Here is a 19623-nt window from a genome sequence, read left to right as displayed (position 1 = left end):
AGGAAAATTAATATTCAAACACAGATCCAAACAAAAGAATTCAACAGGAACAGGAGCCTGATTAATATTTCATTTTTCGCTTCAAGCCAAGAGTGTACAAATGTGTACCTGGAAACAGCAGTACAAGAACAAAAGAAGTAGGAGTCAGCAACAGTAATAACGCGGCAACAGCAGGTTCAGCAACACCGCAAAACCAGTAACAACCAGTAGAATGACCCAGTAACAGATTGAAAACTCAGCAGTGCAAAAGTACAATCGCAGTCAAAGCAGAAGAGAGAAAAGATACGAGATGCAGTAGTTTCTGACTTTTGAATAACACTCGAAGAAAAGCAAACAGAATTGTTCGAGTGAAAGTTCAAATTGTCTTTCTCTTTTACTATCACAAACTCTCTCAAGTATAAAAGTATGTCAACTCTCAAGTGTAAAAGAATCTGTCAACTCTCTCTAAAAATCCTCTCAATAATATTCAACTCTTTTTCTCTCCCCCAAAAATCCTTCTTAAAAGCAAGACAAGTCTTTCATTCCCAACCCAAAATTATTCCCTCAATGGCATGCTTTGGCCCACTATTAAATGTCTTCTTTATTTTAAATTTTGTCCCCCATGCCTACATTAAATAAGTACATCCACCCAATCTCATTATAATTTGTCTCTCATGCTTATATTAAATAAGTACAAGATTCCTCCCCATTATGTTTTGTCTTGTCCCCCATTATATTAAACAAGTACATCAAAAACCCCACCCCATTATATTTGTCCCCCATGCTTAACATAAAGAATCAAAATAATGTTCAATTACCAAACTACCCCTCCGACCTTATTGCAATTACAAATCTACCCCCGAATGCAATGCAATTTACCAAATTACCCCTCTGCTCTAAACAATCAATTAATCATAACTCAACCAAAATATAGTCAAGATGACCAATTTCTCAACAATCTTCAACAACAATTTACATGAACATGATGAACAACACAAACTCCAAATTAATGGAAATAAATCAACCATATCGGGAACCAATCCTGGTTAATTTAGACCATTAATGGATGAACAAAGAGACAATAATACAAACAACAATATGCATGATTCAAATTAAATCAAGCAAATCACAAACAAACATAAACTCACATTAAATCACTGAATTTACACATGAACTTCAAACCAAGACGAACATGAATTAAATCTATCTTTAAGCAACAAACATGACGGATTCTAACGATTCAAACAACATTAATATTTTCTGGAAAATACATAACACATGAAACAAATTGAAGAAATAATTAATTAAATTTCAATTTGAATCTAACAAACATTAAACCAACAAATATTCACTTAAACAACAATACAAACACGAAATAACATGAAAAACAATTAATTAATCTTTCATTTGGAATCTGAAAAATTAATTTAACAAACAACACATGAACATGAACTAAAAATTAATTCAAACGATAAACAAAACAAACATTTGCCGATTTTAGATTCGAAAATATCAAAACAAAATACGGACAAAATAAAATTCAAAAAACTACTAACCGGACTGAAACGAAGAGTGTATGGACTGACTCGACGAACCTCGGCCAAAGTTCGACCACACGACGATGAACGAATTTAAGAAGCGAACCAAGCAGCGTCGAAGCAGTAGCAGCAGTTCGGCGCAGCGGAAGGGATGAAACAAGAGCAGAACTCGTCGATTCATGGACGTCGAGGGTCATCCATGGACGTCGAGCTCGACTTTGAGCTTGACGTTGAATGACGACGATGAAGCAGGAGCAACTGGGAGATGAAGCAGACGACTAACAAACACGAGCAGATGACAGCAGCAGCAACTCGGAGGAACTGGGAGATGGAGAACGCAGTGACAGCAGTAGCAGCTGCGCGAGGTTGAAGCGGAACTGAGGTTGCCGTAGACGACGCAATAGCGATGGCGACGAGGTCTGTTTGGAGGTGAAGAAGCAGCAGCTGGGGGGGACTGGACGTCGAGCAGCAGCATTCATGGTGAACTGCTTGAAACCGCGAACGGGAAGAAGGAAGCAACAACGATGGTCGATGCAGTAGTTGTTGTTGTCGTGTCGCCGAGCTGGAGGGTGAAGGAGGCAAACATAGACGTTGGTGTTTGGAAGGCGAGGGCATCCATGGTCGTCGTTTTAGGGTGGCGTTGACGACGGACAACGACGACGAGGGAGGGGACTGTTTGGTCGAAGGACTGGACGATGCCATGGGAGGCAGCCATGGTTATCTTGGGTTGAAGGTTTTGGAGAAGAAGAAGATGGAGGGGGGAGGCAGATGTTAGTGTTAGGGTTTTTTGTTTTGTTTTGTTTTTGTGTTTAGACCAAAAAATGAAGAATGGGGTTGGGTATTGGGTTAATGGGGCGGACCGGGTCGACCCGGTCTGAAGTGGACTGGGTCATGGAGAAGATTGGGCAATTTTTGGGCCTTTGGCTTACAATTGAAGAAGTGGCCCAATCCGATTTTTCTTTGTATTTTTGTTCTCTTTTCTTCTTTCATTTTCTAAAACTAAATTAGAAAAGTACTTAAATTATTATTAAGAACTAAATTAAGTTATAAAAGCGCAAATTAACTCCCAATAACAATTAACGCATAATTAAGTAATAATTAAGCACAAAATTGTTTATTTGGACATTAAATGCTAAAAATGCAAAAGATGCCTATTTTTGTAATTTTAATTTTTGTAAAACTAACTTAATTACTAACAATTGTAGAATTAAATCCTACATGCAAAATGCGACATATTTTTGTAATTTTTTATTAATTTAACAAATAAGCAAACACAGACAAATACAAATAATTATCCAAAAATAGCACAAAATCTCACAAAATTGCACACCGAGGAAAATCATTTTATTTTGCATTTTTTGTGAGTATTTCTCATATAGGGCAAAAATCACGTGCTTACAGCTGCCCCTCTTTGCCCGGAGACACGAAGGGTTTTCGCGCAAAGATAAAGCGAGCGATTTTTGCCCATCCGAGTACTCCGTGTGAAGCATTTTTTGAAAAAGATTTAACCGAACCTTTGCTTCAAAGGTTTTCTACATATCCCTGGCTAAAGGGGAATCAGGTTAGTGTAGTTCGGGAAGTTTTGGTAGCTGGGACTACCGTGGGATTGCAATGTTACTGCTGCTGCATGCTGTTATCACTGCTTACCGATCTCCTTGTTACACCGTGCTTAAAAGAAAACAAGAAGCTAGGCTAGACTGTAACTTGTTCTTGTTGCCTTGCTTTCTTGTCAGCTTGTGTTTCATCCGGTGCTTTTCTTCCTTGAATTTTGGAATGATACTGGCCATTTGCTTTTCTGAATACCAGTTTTCATCATTTTGCTCGGTCCACTGGGGACATGGCTTTCTTTATTAAGCTTTTTGGCGGTTCCTCTGGTGGGTACGGCTTTCTTCATCAGACTTGTTATGCTGGGCATGATTTAAGTTCACCAGCTGCTTCTTTCAAGACGCCTCTTTTCTTCCTTTTGACTCATGCTCCTGAATTTGTGCTGGGATCTCTTGTTGCAACCTTCTGCTTCCCGGTGCTGGGGATTTTTATTGTTTCCTGTAGGGGATTGCTGATGTAACCCTCTGTTTTATTGTCCTCTGACTTGATCTTGAAACGTATGCCTCTGTTGTATGGGCGGGCTCCCAACTTCAATACTTGAAAATTAATGCTGAATGTATTCCTCTGTTATCTGGGCGGGCTCCCAACTTCAACGCTTGAAATATAAAGACTGGAATGTATTCCTCTGTTATTATGGGCGGGCTCCCAACTTCAACACTTGAAATAAAAGACTGAATGTATGCCTCTGTTATTATGGGCGGGCTCCCAACTTCAATGCTTGAAAAGTAAAGACTGGAATGTATGCCTCTGTTATCTGGGCGGGCTCCCAACTTCAACGCTTGAAATGAAAAGACTGAAATGTATTCCACTCGTTATGTAGGTGGGAGCCTGACATGAAATTTAAAGACTGAAATGTATTCCACTCGTTATGTAGGTGGGCGCCTGATTTCAACAACTTTTAAAATAAACGCCATTCCTCTCTTCAGGCGGGCTCCTGATTTTAACAAACTTTAAAACTAAACGCCACTCCTCTCTTCAAGCGGGCTCCTGATTTCAACAACAACTTTTAAAATAAACGTCATTCCTCTCTTCAGGCGGGCTCCTGATTTTAACAAACTTTAAAACTAAACGCCACTCCTCTCTTCAGGCGGGCTCCTGATTTCAACAACAACTTTTAAAATAAACGTCATTCCTCTCTTCAGGCGGGCTCCTGATTTTAACAACAACCTTTAAAATAAACGTCATTTCTCTCTTCAGGCGGGCTCCTGATTTTAACAACAACCTTTAAAATAAACGTCATTCCTCTCTTCAGGCGGGCTCCTGATTTCAACAACTTTGAAAATAAAATGCCATTCCTTTCTTTAGGTTGGCGAGATTTAAACAACTTTTAAAAATAAACGCCACTCCTCTCTTCAGGCGGGCTCCTGATTTCAACAACAACTTTAAAAATAAACGTCATTCCTCTCTTCAGGCGGGCTCCTGATTTCAACAACAACTTTTAAAATAAACGTCATTCTTCTCTTCAGGCGGGCTCCTGATTTCAACAACTTTGAAAATAAAATGCCATTCATTTCTTTAGGTTGGCGAGATTTAAACAACTTTAAAAATAAACGTCACTCCTCTCTTCAGGCGGGCTCCTGATTTCAACAACAACTTTTTAAAATAAACGCCATTCCTCTCTTCAGGCGGACTCCTGATTTTAACAACAACTTTTAAAATAAATGTCATTCCTCTCTTCAGGCGGGCTCCTGATTTTAACAACTTAGGAGGAAATGTCTCTCCTATGGGTAAAACTAAACTTAGGAGGAAATGCATCTCCTACGGGTAAAATAAAATTAGGAGGAAATGCGTCTCCTATTGGTAAAACTAGACTTAGGAAGTGCATCTCCTATTGGTAAAATTAGACTTAGGAAGTGTGTCTCCTATTGGTAAAGCTAGACTTAGGAAGTACGTCTCCTATTGAAAAAGACGTGAAATGTATTCCCTTGTTATACAGGTGGGCGCCTAATGGTAAAGACACAAAATGTATTCCCTTGTTATACAGGTGGGCGCCTAAAATATGGAATGAACAGACAAAAAGTATTCCTCTCGTTATTCAGGTGGGCGCCTATTTTCAAACAAACAGCTTAGAAAATAAAATCCTATTCGAGGGCGGATGAACCCAACATATCCTATTCGAGGGCGGATGAACCCAAAATATCCTATTTGTGGGTGGATGAACCCGACATATCCTATTCGAGGGTGGATGAACCCGAAATATCTTATTTGAGGGCGGATGAACCCAAAAGATCCTATTCGAGGGCGGATGAACCCGACATATCCTATTAGAGGGCGGATGAACCCAAAATATCCTTTTTGAGGGCGGATGAACCCAAAATATCCTATTCGAGGGCGGATGAACCCAAAATATCCTATTGGAGGGCGGATGAACCTAAAAGATCCTTAAGACTTGAAAATGTCTTACCTCGAATACATGCTGGGGATTGGGATGAATTTTCCCTTTCTACCTTCCCCATTTTATTTTTTATTTTTTATTTTTTATTATTATTCTTTTTTATTATTATTATTATTATTATTAGCTTCTTCCTTCGAAGACTAACCGCTGAGGATACCGATTTTCACCAAACTTGTGTTGGACTCCTCGAAACTGCTAGGGATAACACTGTTGGGGAATTATTTACTTACCTGTTGGGGGGTAAAATGTTATCAGCCGGGGATAACGCTGTCGAGGATAACACTGCTGGGGGATTCTGATTCCTTCAGAACTAGTGCTTACTGAGCTCAAGTTTCATCCCTTTGCTGTCCGCTGCGGAACAACTTCCTCCATTGAAACTTATTATGTCTTGGGCAACACTAGTTCAAAGACCACTTCCCTTGAGATTTGTGTCATCTTTATCCTTCCCCAAATGGGTACCTGACTTCCAGAAAATTTTCTAAATGGAAGGAAAATTTTCTGCCCCAGTTTGATAATATCCCTTGCGGCGTGCATTTTGGCATCAATGCCATTTCCTTTACCTGTTTCAAATCAAACAAAATTTGTTAGTTTAAAACATGGTGGTTGGTTGTGATACTCCTACTGGGATGGCTTTTCCCTTTCTCCTTCCTTGCTCTGCGCTCCACAACTTGTTGGGGATGATATTATTTGCTGGGGATAATCCCTTTCTGCTGGGGATATCCCTCTTCTTTTGTGGCATAGCTCGGAAACTGGCATTTCCCCGACCTTTTAGTCTCGTATGAATTTCCCCAAATTATGCTCACTGCTTTCCTTGCTTTGTTCATGGGCCTTGGCCTTGAGGTTTATAACCTTGGTTTTGACAAGGATATCCCTCTTGATACTCGTCAATCCTGTCAATTCCCTTTTGCTGGGGATATTTTTCTTGACATTGGCCTCGCGCTTGTTCCTTGCTGACTAAACCACTTGGATGTACTAGTCAGATCTCATCTAGCATAATTGGAAAGCTGATGGCATATTTTGAAGTCAATTCTCACTTGTTCTGACCGAACAGACTCTATTGGGGATTTTTTTTCTCTATGAAAGGAAAAAGATAAAAGGGAACAGAAAAAAAGACAAAGGAAAAGATGACTCTTTAACAAATGAAACTATAAATAAAAACCTATCAAACGCAGATACCGACTTTAATGGTCATGACATGCATATGTGGCCTATCCTCTACCGCCAATCATCTTTCAAGATCTTCAATTGGCAATTCCCCATCTGATTCTCAATCATGTTCGACTTGTAGTGCCCGAAGGGTTTTCACTATCAAGTCTCTCTCATTTTTGGTTTTTCTCTCAGCTTTCATCGCCTTACGGTGCCTGTGAAGGTTTTCACCGATAAGACTCTCTCATTTGTATCACTTTCCAGCTGGGGATTTGGAGTGTCGCCGGTATGACTCTTTCTGCTGGAGATTAGAGTCCTTTCTGCCGTGGAACAGAATGTTAGGTTCCCCGGTAAGATTCTTCATATGTCTGACTTGGAATCTTTTGAAGACTGATCAAAAGGTCTTTCTTTGGACCGTAATGTGGGTTTTGGATAGGGCTAGAAAGAAAGGGTATTAAAGGCTCAAAAATGAATCGATTTTGGGTTATTAATTACCACCTTCGGAACTAGATTTATTTACAACAACCGCAACCTTTGCCCCAGTTTCTTGCTTGGGGATTATTTTAATTGATTTTTTTTCATTTTTCAAAACTATGACCGAGCCGTGAAGCGCCTACGTATCCTCTTTGAGGAATCAGGTCAAACGTAGTTCCCAAATCCTCTGTTTTCATTTGACTTTCCTTTGTTTTTTGTTTTTTCATTTTTCTTTCTTTCCTTTTTTTTCTTCTTTCATTTTTTTTCTTTTTCGTTTTGTTGTTTTCTTTTCTTTCTTTTTCCTTTCTTTTGTTTTTCATGCCACGCTTGCGTTTTCTAGTCGTTTTTACTGATTCCGAACGAGGGATACGAAAGAAAAACAATAAGGCTCAAAAGGGGTTAACGAAGGATAAAGTGTTTAGGTAGCAGAACAAAATGCCTTCGTCATTCCAGTCTTCAAAACATGTCAAATGCAAACAACACAACAAAGATTTGTAGCCTCTTCTGATGGTGCTGGACTTGACAATTATATTCAACATCTGCTTGTTCATTTGTTACTTCTAAAGCACCGTTGGGCGACACTCTTACTCTTATTATCATGAAAGGTGAATCTGGCTTTAACGGTTTTCTTTGTGTTTTACTTGCGCCAGTTCCACATGACTCGAGCTCTGAATAATCTCAAAACCGTTCTCATTTCCTTTAAATGCTTTGATCACCTTCCCAGGGTCTTATGATTAACTTTTAAGATTAGGCCCAAACTGTGTGCGCATGTCATGTCACTAGAATCGGCGCTGAACAAAAATGATAAAAAGGACTAAACAAAAATGACTGGAAATAATCAAAGACCGGATTTTCCATTAGACTACCGGTGAAATGGTTTGAATAACAAAACAAACAAAAACAAACCAGAATAAAATCCTAAAACAACCTGTACAAAACTTAAACAAACCGCTATGACAAAACGGAAAGATAAGCGGAAAGATATTGACACAAAACAATATCAGAATTACAATCCTAATAATCCGAACAACAGGAATGACAACAAAATAAGCCACCACAAGCTTCTCTCTTGCTAACCAAGGAACGGAGCGTCCTCCCACTTTATCAAAACGGGCATCTTAGCCACTGAGCTTCGCATCAATACTGCCAAGACCATTACCGGCTTCAATATCATCAACCTCCGTCAACAAGTTCCCAACAGGATTCGAGTGCTTCTGCTATCAGGCCTGATCCCCGCAAAATGTGCTTTTGGATCTTGTATTTCCGGCTTACCACAAACCAACCACCTTAACTTTCTTTGCAAAACCAACAGGTTAGAATGGACTCAGTCGGTCCTCATTATTAACATTTTTTTTTTCTTTTTTTTTCTTTCTCTTTTTTTTTCGATTTTTTCTTTTTCTTTTTTTTCCTTTTCCTTTCTCTTTTTTTCATTCTCTTTTTTTTTTTGCTTTTTTCATTTTGCTTTTTTTTTCATTTTTCTTTTCTTTTTCCATTTTTTTTCTTTTTGTCGCGGTCGAATCTTATGGAGATTGCCTACGTATCATGACCCCGCATGAATCAGACCTTGCGTAGTTCAGACCAATAAAAGATAAACAATACTCAACATTTTTTTTAATTTTCATATTAAAACAAACTGGGTTTCAAAGGTTTGAAGATGACCTACAAACTCGAAAATCAAACAACCCACGTATTCTAATTAAAAGATTTACAAACTCCCAAGCAAATGGCCAGCTTCCTTTCTCCGTTTGACAAATGCAACCGAACGGTTATTTTTGCAAACGTAGCTCCCTCCAAATTTCACATGAATTTGAGGTCGGGGAGGATTATTTTGACACTTTACAAACTTGTCCATTCTTTTACGAAAATAACCTTTCGACAATTGAAAGATACTCTAAGGCTATTTCAGCAAGAATAGTTTAAAACGCGGCCGAAGCTGGCTCGGCTTATTATGACAAAATTCAAACGGTATTCACCTGACCGCCGACTCTTTATTTTTTTTCTTTTCAAATTACAATAAAACCTGGTGTTGCAAACACGGCCCTTCAGCGTCTCGGGGACGAAGATTTTTAAGGCTGTGTGGGTCGATTGGACCAAATCTTAAAAAATGACCCGAAGGTGGCTGTTTATGCAAAGTCAGCCTTCCGGCGTCCCTTTCGGGAAGATTCGGCTATGTCTTGATAAACAGCGTCACCTGACTTCTTTATGATAAAATTAAAATTTGACATATATTTTTATTTTATTTATTTATTTGTTTTTGGCTATTTTAGCAAAAGGTGGGGTTGGACCCGATGAGGGTTGCCTACGTATCTCACATCCGGTGAGAATCAAACCCGCGTAGTTCGGGTAGATCATGAATAAGTAAATGAACTAACATTTTTTTTAATTGGAATTTGTGAAAGAACTGCTTCAAAAGAAGAAAGGAAGTATTTTTTTTTTGATTGATTTTCTTTTTTGAAAGAAAGACTTGTAAGAATTCCTTTTCTTTTGATTTGAACTTTGAGAATTGCAAAAGTAAAAGGAAGATATTTTTTGTCTGAATTTTCATTTGTTTTCTCTTATTCTAAAGAAGAAAGAAAATATTTTTTTTGGAATTTTACCTTTAATAAAAGAAATACTTCTAATAATATATATATATATTTTGAATTTTGAATTTTCTTTTCAATTTTTAAAGAAGAATCAAAATATTTTCGGATTTTTTTTTAAAAAAGAAAATATTTTTTATTTTTATTTTATATTTTATATTTTTTATTTTTTTTATTTTAAAAAAAACAATTAAAAAGACTTTCTAAAGAAATCAATAATGGAAAATAAAGATATATATATATATATATATATATATATATATATATCTATTTTTTGCAAGACATATCTTTTTGAAATTTTACTTTGAATTTTTTGGTAAGACAAATATTCTTTGCAACAAATAAAGATATATATACATTTTGGAAGTAAAGAAAAATACTTTTTGGATTATATATATATATATATATATATTTTATATATATATATATATATTGGAACAAATAATAAAACCACGTTCAACGCACGACTCTTTTTATTTTTATTTTTTGGCCTTTTCATAAACAAATAAAAAAACTATTTTAAACATAAGACTCTTTTTCATTTTCATTTTCATGACAAACTATTTTTCTATGTTTTTTTTTTTGAAAAAAACAAACAAAACAACGACTTTTTTTTCTTCTATTTTTCCTTTGCTTTTAATAAAACAGACTAATAAGACATTTTTTTCATTTTCTCAAAATTTCGGCAGAGTTTTGACAGTATTTGGGTATTGTTTTTTTCAAAAATAAACAATCAATTCCCTAACCGATATTTCTTTTTTTTTTCCATTTCACAATATTCATAATATTCAAACACCGGTCAGTGAGACAAAATAAATGCACGAAAAACAAATAGGATGCATCAGGATGGTCTTTTCATATCAGGTTGCTAGTCCTAGACGGACCCAACCCCTGTGTTGAGTCCCCTAAGTCAAATGCAACGTGATGCAAATAAGCGTTCCTACTAGGGATCCGGCATGAAGTCACGTTATTCTATGTTCAAAACCTGGGTCGGTGTTCTAGACAGTGTACCCGAGCGGACAACTCGAGTTGAGGAAGGAGCTCCTTTCCGGGAACCAAAAGGCCAGCCGGCTTAGAAACTTTCCGAGCCTCTTTTATTTAGGGTATGACACTAACAGAATAGGGAGTCTCAACCAGTGAGCACATCCCCGGAGGTAAGAAGAGAAAGGTTTCAGCACAATTTATATACAGTTCAGATAATATCAAAGCGGTAAAGGCAACATTTAGCACATTAGGCTCAAAACATGTAAAAATCAGATAAAGCCAAATATAACAATTTATCTAAGCTTGAATTTCTAACCCTGAACCAGTGGTTCTGGGTCTCATCCCCAGCAGAGTCGCCAGAGCTGTCACACCTCCTTTTTCCGCACCCGAGAGGGTGCAAGGGAGTTTTTTCCAATTAAAGGACAATCGAAACGGGATTGGTTTATTTATTTCAGAGTCGCCACTTGGGAGATTTAGGGTGTCCCAAGTCACCAATTTTAATCCCGAATCGAGGAAAAGAATGACTCTATATTACAGTCTGCGTACCAGAAATCCGGATAAGGAATTCTGTTAACCCGAGAGAAGGTGTTAGGCATTCCCGAGTTCCATGGTTCTAGCACGGTCGCTCAACTGTTATATTCGGCTTGATTATCTAATTTTATACAAATATGAACTTATGTGCACATTTTAAGTTTTAACCGCTTTTATCATTTACTGTTATTTTTGTCAGGAATTGCAACATTGTGAAAATGTATCTCGAACCACGTTACAATCAATGTACCCGTGGTCGTCGACACACTTTGGCTCCGTTGAGATTTGGATTTGGGTCACATCAATGTGCACCCGAGTTTTAAGGAAATTAAATTATTAAAGGCGCGCCTAAAGTGACTAGCGTATTTATTTTGGGTAGGACCGTGGAATTTTACTAAACGGTCCATCCCGAAGTCTAAACAATTTTTAAAGCAAATATTTACTGAGGGCCCTGCAATTTGTATTTTATTTGGCGAGGCTCATCTCATTCTTATTTTTTAAAATGAATTTGCAACGTCATGGACACGCATCTCGAACCACGTCACAATCAATGTACCCGTGATTAGAAACACATTTCGACTCCGTTGAGAATTGGATTTGGGTCACATAAATGTGCACCCGAGTTTAAGAAGGTAAGATTTATTAAGGCGCGTCCTAAAGAGTCTAACGTATTGTTATTTTAGGAAGAGGCCGTGAAGGTTCATTAAACGGCCAAATCCAAAGTCTAGTCAATGGTTATGTATTTTATTGAGGGCCCCGGCGGTTTGTGATTTATTTGGCGAGGCTCGTCTCATTTTTATTTTAAAGGATAAACCTATAGTGACTATATTTTCTATTAAGTTCGTCTCTAAAATAAAAGAAAATCTCTTAATTATTTACATGCTGAAAACGTAACTTATTAGTTATTAGTTTACGGCTAATGCGATTGGAAAATTGCGATCGAGTTTGTACAAAGAAAAACTGCTTTCATTTTTATATTCTATTATTTACTAATGCTAGAACATGAGAGGGATACACAATAATATCAAAGCAGATTAACTATTCTTCAAATAATTTAAACTAGCATTATTAGATGAAGAAATCATACATATGCAGCCTCATTACTCATTAATTAATCGACTACATTTTTATACAAAGAGAGGAAAATTAATATTCAAACACAGATCCAAACAAAAGAATTCAACAGGAACAGGAGCCTGATTAATATTTCATTTTTCGCTTCAAGCCAAGAGTGTACAAATGTGTACCTGGAAACAGCAGTACAAGAACAAAAGAAGTAGGAGTCAGCAACAGTAATAACGCGGCAACAGCAGGTTCAGCAACACCGCAAAACCAGTAACAACCAGTAGAATGACCCAGTAACAGATTGAAAACTCAGCAATGCAAAAGTACAATCGCAGTCAAAGCAGAAGAGAGAAAAGATACGAGATGCAGTAGTTTCTGACTTTTGAATAACACTCGAAGAAAAGCAAACAGAATTGTTCGAGTGAAAGTTCAAATTGTCTTTCTCTTTTACTATCACAAACTCTCTCAAGTATTAAAGTATGTCAACTCTCAAGTGTAAAAAAATATCTATCAACTCTCCACCCTTTTTCTCTCAATGTTCAAGTCCTAAAAACTCTCTAAAGTCCTCTCCCCTTTCAAGTCAAGAATGACTCTATATATAGCAAGACAAGTCTTCCATTCCCAACCCAAAATTATTCCCTCAATGGCATGCTTTGGCCCACTATTAAATGTCTTCTTTATTTTAAATTTTGTCCCCCATGCCTACATTAAATAAGTACATCCACCCAATCTCATTATAATTTGTCTCTCATGCTTATATTAAATAAGTACAAGATTCCTCCCCATTATGTTTTGTCTTGTCCCCCATTATATTAAACAAGTACATCAAAAACCCCACCCCATTATATTTGTCCCCCATGCTTAACATAAAGAATCAAAATAATGTTCAATTACCAAACTACCCCTCCGACCTTATTGCAATTACAAATCTACCCCCGAATGCAATGCAATTTACCAAATTACCCCTCTGCTCTAAACAATCAATTAATCATAACTCAACCAAAATATAGTCAAGATGACCAATTTCTCAACAATCTTCAACAACAATTTACATGAACATGATGAACAACACAAACTCCAAATTAATGGAAATAAATCAACCATATCGGGAACCAATCCTGGTTAATTTAGACCATTAATGGATGAACAAAGAGACAATAATACAAACAACAATATGCATGATTCAAATTAAATCAAGCAAATCACAAACAAACATAAACTCACATTAAATCACTGAATTTACACATGAACTTCAAACCAAGACGAACATGAATTAAATCTATCTTTAAGCAACAAACATGACGGATTCTAACGATTCAAACAACATTAATATTTTCTGGAAAATACATAACACATGAAACAAATTGAAGAAATAATTAATTAAATTTCAATTTGAATCTAACAAACATTAAACCAACAAATATTCACTTAAACAACAATACAAACACGAAATAACATGAAAAACAATTAATTAATCTTTCATTTGGAATCTGAAAAATTAATTTAACAAACAACACATGAACATGAACTAAAAATTAATTCAAACGATAAACAAAACAAACATTTGCCGATTTTAGATTCGAAAATATCAAAACAAAATACGGACAAAATAAAATTCAAAAAACTACTAACCGGACTGAAACGAAGAGTGTATGGACTGACTCGACGAACCTCGGCCAAAGTTCGACCACACGACGATGAACGAATTTAAGAAGCGAACCAAGCAGCGCCGAAGCAGTAGCAGCAGTTCGGCGCAGCGGAAGGGGACGATGAAGCAGGAGCAACTGGGAGATGAAGCAGACGACCAACGAACACGAGCAGACGACAGCAGCAGCAACTCGGAGGAACTGGGAGATGGAGAACGCAGTGACAGCAGTAGCAGCTGCGCGAGCTTGAAGCGGAACTGAGGTTGCCGTAGACGACGCAGTAGCGATGGCGACGAGGTCTGTTTGGAGGTGAAGAAGCAGCAGCTGGGGGGGACTGGACGTCGAGCAGCAGCATTCATGGTGAACTGCTTGAAACCGCGAACGGGAAGGAGGAAGCAACAACGATGGTCGATGCAGTAGTTGTTGTTGTCGTGTCGCCGAGCTGGAGGGTGAAGGAGGCAACCATAGACGTTGGTGTTTGGAAGGCGAGGGCATCCATGGTCGTCGTTTTATGGTGGCGTTGACGACGGACAACGACGACGAGGGAGGGGACTGTTTGGTCGAAGGACTGGACGATGCCATGGGAGGCAGCCATGGTTATCTTGGGTTGAAGGTTTTGGAGAAGAAGAAGATGGAGGGAGGAGGCGGATGTTAGTGTTAGGGTTTTTTTGTTTTGTTTTGTTTTTGTGTTTAGACCAAAAAATGAAGAATGGGGTTGGGTATTGGGTTAATGGGGCGGACCGGGTCGACCCGGTCTGAAGTGGACTGGGTCATGGAGAAGATTGAGCAATTTTTTGGGCCTTTGGCTTACAATTGAAGAAGTGGCCCAATCCGATTTTTTTTTTGTATTTTTGTTCTCTTTTCTTCTTTCATTTTCTAAAACTAAATTAGAAAAGTACTTAAATTATTATTAAGAACTAAATTAAGTTATAAAAGCGCAAATTAACTCCCAATAACAATTAACGCATAATTAAGTAATAATTAAGCACAAAATTGTTTATTTGGACATTAAATGCTAAAAATGCAAAAGATGCCTATTTTTGTAATTTTAATTTTTGTAAAACTAACTTAATTACTAACAATTGTAGAATTAAATCCTACATGCAAAATGCGACATATTTTTGTAATTTTTTATTAATTTAACAAATAAGAAAACACAGACAAATACAAATAATTATCCAAAAATAGCACAAAATCTCACAAAATTGCACACCGAGGAAAATCATTTTATTTTGCATTTTTTGGGAGTATTTCTCATATAGGGCAAAAATCACGTGCTTACAATAATTTCATTCAAATTGCAAAGATCTTTGTATGGTCTAAAGCAATCAGGACGAATGCGGTATAACCGTCTTAGTGAGTATTTATTCAACGAAGGTTATATAAATGATGTCATTTGCACATGTGTTTTTATAAAGAAAACAACATCAATTTTTTTTGTACTTGCCATATATGTTGATGACATAAACCTTATTGGAACCCCTATAGAACTCCAAAAGACAATTGATTATTTAAAGAAAGAATTCGAGATGAAAGATCTCGGAAAGACAAAATTATGCCTCGGTTTGCAAATTGAACATTTGGCAAACAGTATTTTTGTTAATCAATCTGCCTACATAGAAAATGTATTGAAACGATTTTACATGGATGAAGCACATCCATTAAGTACTCCGATAGTTGTTCGATCACTTGATGTGAATAAGGATATGTTTCGACCTCAAAAAAAGAATGACGAGCTACTTGGTCCCGAAGTACCATATTTTAGTGCAATTGGTGCACTAATGTATCTTGCTAATACAATAAGGCCTGACATATCTTTTTCAGTTAATGTCTTAGTAAGATATAACTCTGATCCTACAAGGAGACATTGGAATAGAATTAAACACATATTGTGGTATTTAAAAGGGACTATCGATATGGGCTTATTTTATGATAATAATTGCAGTCCCAATCTTGTTGGTTATGCCGATGCTGGGTATTTATCCGACCCACACAAAGCTTGATCTCAAATAGGTTATGTGTTTACATGTGGAGGCATTGCCATATCTTGGTGATCGACTAAGCAATCAATTGTAGCTACTAAATGTAATCATTCTGAGATAATTGATATTCATGAAGCAAGTCGAGAATATGTGTGGTTGAGGTCTATAATACATCTTATTCGAGACAAATGTGGTTTGAAGTATGACAAACTACCCACAATTTTGTATGAAGACAATGCATCATGCATACCCCATGTGATGACCCAAAAGGTCATCACTTATTTTAAAAGTTAATTCTGCATTTCGAAACCTTAAAAATTTCTTTCAGCATCACCTTGATTTGCGTGCATAGTCCGGGCGCGTAGCCGGAAAGCCATTTTGTGAAAATCTGTGAAAAATGATGAATTTTGCCTTTAAAATGAATTTAAGTTGACTTCAGTCAACATTTTGGGTAAACAGACTCGGACCCATGATTTGACAGTCCCGGAAGGTCCGTAGGAAAATATGGGACTTGGGTGTATGCCCGGAATCAAATTCTGAGGTCCCAAGCCCGAGAAATAAATTTTTGAAAGAAATTATTTTGTTGAATTAATTATGAGTTTTTGAAAGTGAAAAGTGTTTGAAACCATTGGTATCGGGCCCGTATTTTGGTTCCAGAGCCTGGTATAGGTCTTATATCTGATTTGAGTCGAGCCTGTGAAAATTGGTAAGAAACGGATTTGAAATTACGTGAATCGGACCTTATTTGAGAAATTTGGCAAATTTGAAGTTCTTAAAAAATTTCATGATTTTAATGCTAAATTCATAGTTGTTGATATTATTTTAGTGATTTGAATGCACGAGCGAGTCCGTATGATGTTTTTAGGTTGGTGTGCATATTTGGTTTGGAGCCCCGAGGGCTCGGGTGAGTTTTGGATAGGTCACATGGTGGATTTTGGACTTGGAGAATTGCAGGTTTTCAGCTGTTTCAGTGCAGGCCTGCAGGCTTCGCATGGCTCGCAAATGCGAGTTTGCAAATGTGAAATGTAGCTCAGGCCAGCTTACCTCGCAAATGCGAGGGATTGATCGCAAATGCGATCCCCTAGTTTTTAGCCAGACATCGCAAATGCGACACATTGTTCGCAATTCCCACCTCGCAAATGCGAACTTAGCAGTGGGTTCGCAATTGCGAACCCTGCTCACAATTCTGACATCTGCAACCTGCAATTTTATAACTTAACCGAAAATCTTTCATTTTTCACACTCTTTCAAAACCAAAACACTCTTGGGCGATTTTTCAAAGACAACTCTTCTTCCAAATCGATTGTAAGTCAATTTTAACTCGTTTTCTTCAATCATTAACATCTTTTCACATGATTTCAACTCAAAATCAATGATTTTCATGGAGGAAATTGGGTGTTTTGGGTAGAACCTAGGTTTTTCAAAAATTGGGGATTTGGACCTCGATTTGAAGTCCGATTTCAAAATAAATTATATATTTGGGTTCGTGGGGGAATGGGTAATCGGGTTTTGGTTCGAACCTCGGGTTTTGACCATGTGGGCCCGGGGGCAATTTTTGGCTTTTTGGGTAAAACTTTGGAAAATTTATTTTTTCTGCATTGGAATTGATTTATTTAGCGTTTATTGATGTAATTGAGTAACTTGTGGCTAGATACGAGCGAATTGGTGGTGGAATCAAGAGGTAAAGCGATAGTAGAGACTTGAATTGTGTTCATGACATCGAGGTAAGTGTTTGCTCTAACCTTAGCTTGAGGGATTAGGAGTCGAGTCCTATTTGCTATGTGGTATTTGTCGAGTACGACATATAGGCATTGTGATGAGTATCTATACGTTGGTATCAATTATGCATGTGAGTCTTATACTGTGTTTATTATGGCTTCGTTATATTATTCATGCCTTGATGATGATTTCTATTGTTGGGCAAAATTTGTGGAAGTATTGTGACATTTGAACATTGAGGAACATTGACTCAAGTTGTACAATAAAACGTGAAAGTATAAGTGGAAATTGAACCTTTTAGAGCATTGGCTCAAGTTGTGAAGTGAGTTGAGAAGTAAAAGTGAAAAAGAGAAGAGAATCATTATATTATCTCCCTTGCCGGGAATTTGTTGTTTTTGATGTTATCTCCCTAGCTGGGATGTTGATGCTTCTTTTGATGTTATTCCCTTACCGGGATTTGATTGTTGAACTATTGTTCCCTTGCCGGGATTCTTATTGTAATTTCATTTATTCCCTTGCCCTATTATTTGTGATTATTGTTTGGGTGAGGAAGAGTGTTAAACCACGAAGGGTGATGCCGTGTATGATTTGTGAGGAAAGAGTGTAAAGCACGAAGGGTGATGTCGTGCCGCCTGATGTACTATTCCGTGCCAATTATATTGATTATTTGGTAAGGACGAGAGTAAAAGCACGAAGTGTGATGTCGTGCACATTTTCATTACTTGATTGCTTTGGTGAGGACGAGAGTAAAAGCACGAAGGGTGGTGCCGTGCACTTATTGATTTCTGATTTTTTGTTGATATCTGAGATATGTTGCTTCTTTCAATTACCTGTTATCTTTCTATTCTAAATTGATAGTTCCCCCGCAGCATGTTACCCCTCCCATACTTGACTGTATATTACTGTTCTTCCTTTCCGCTGTATATAGTTAAATTGCACACGTTTACTTGGTAGTCTGCTCCTAGCCTCGTCACTACTTCGCTGAGGTTAGGCTAGGCACTTACCAGCACATGGGGTCGGTTGTGCTGATACTACACTCTATATTGTGTGCAGATCCCGGAGCAGTAGCATTTGATCCGTAGATTGGGTGGCTGCCTTCAGTCCGGGCGGAGATCCAAGGTAGACCAACATGCGTCCGCAGCCCCTAGCATCTCCTTCAATCCCTTTATTCCTGTTTCATTTCCTTAGTTCAGAAAAAATGTATCTTTAATCTTTCAGACTTTGTATGTAGCATTCTTAGATCGTCTGTGAAACTGTGACACCAGTTCTGGGTGGTCGAGGTACAAACAGTTGTATTAGACACATATTCCAGATAGTTTACTGCATTTCTTCCGCTTATTGTAATTTTCGCTGTCTACACATTATTGCTTTTATAATTGTTAAAGAATATAAAACTGGTAAAAAGATAATTCGTTCAAACAGTCGGTTTGCTTAGCTCACATTAGTAAGCGCTATCACGACTCTCAAGGGTGAGAAATCCGGGTCGTGACACCCCAGTTAGGGAGGATTCATAAAAGGAGAAAGGACAAAGCACATTTCACCAAAGTTATTTTTCATACATGATCTTCAAAAGAATGATGATATCAATATGCAACAGATTCGTTCAACTGATAATATGACTGATTTTGTTTACCAAATCTCTACCGACGTCAACCTTCAAGAAGCTAGTGTACAAGATTGGGTTGCGATGGCTCAAGGATGTGAATTGATGCTCTCATCAGAGGGAGTTAATACACGTTGTACTTTTTTCCTTTCAAGGTTTTGTCCCACTGGGTTTTTCTTGTAAGGTTTTTAACGAGGCAACCAAAAGGCGTATTTCTAATCATGTGTACTCTTTCCTTCTTTAGAATTTTTTTCCCGCTGAATTTTATTTTAGTTAAGGTTTTAACGAGGCACATTATCTGTTGAATAGACATTCAAGGGGGAGTGTTATAAGTAGAATTGTATTTAAGGCGAATGCCTATATTTTAGAGAGAT

Source organism: Nicotiana sylvestris, chromosome 11, assembly GCF_000393655.2.
Source record: "Nicotiana sylvestris chromosome 11, ASM39365v2, whole genome shotgun sequence".
NCBI lineage: Eukaryota > Viridiplantae > Streptophyta > Magnoliopsida > Solanales > Solanaceae > Nicotiana > Nicotiana sylvestris.
The sequence above is the reverse complement of the archived record's forward strand: the minus strand, read 5'-3'. Positions refer to the sequence as shown.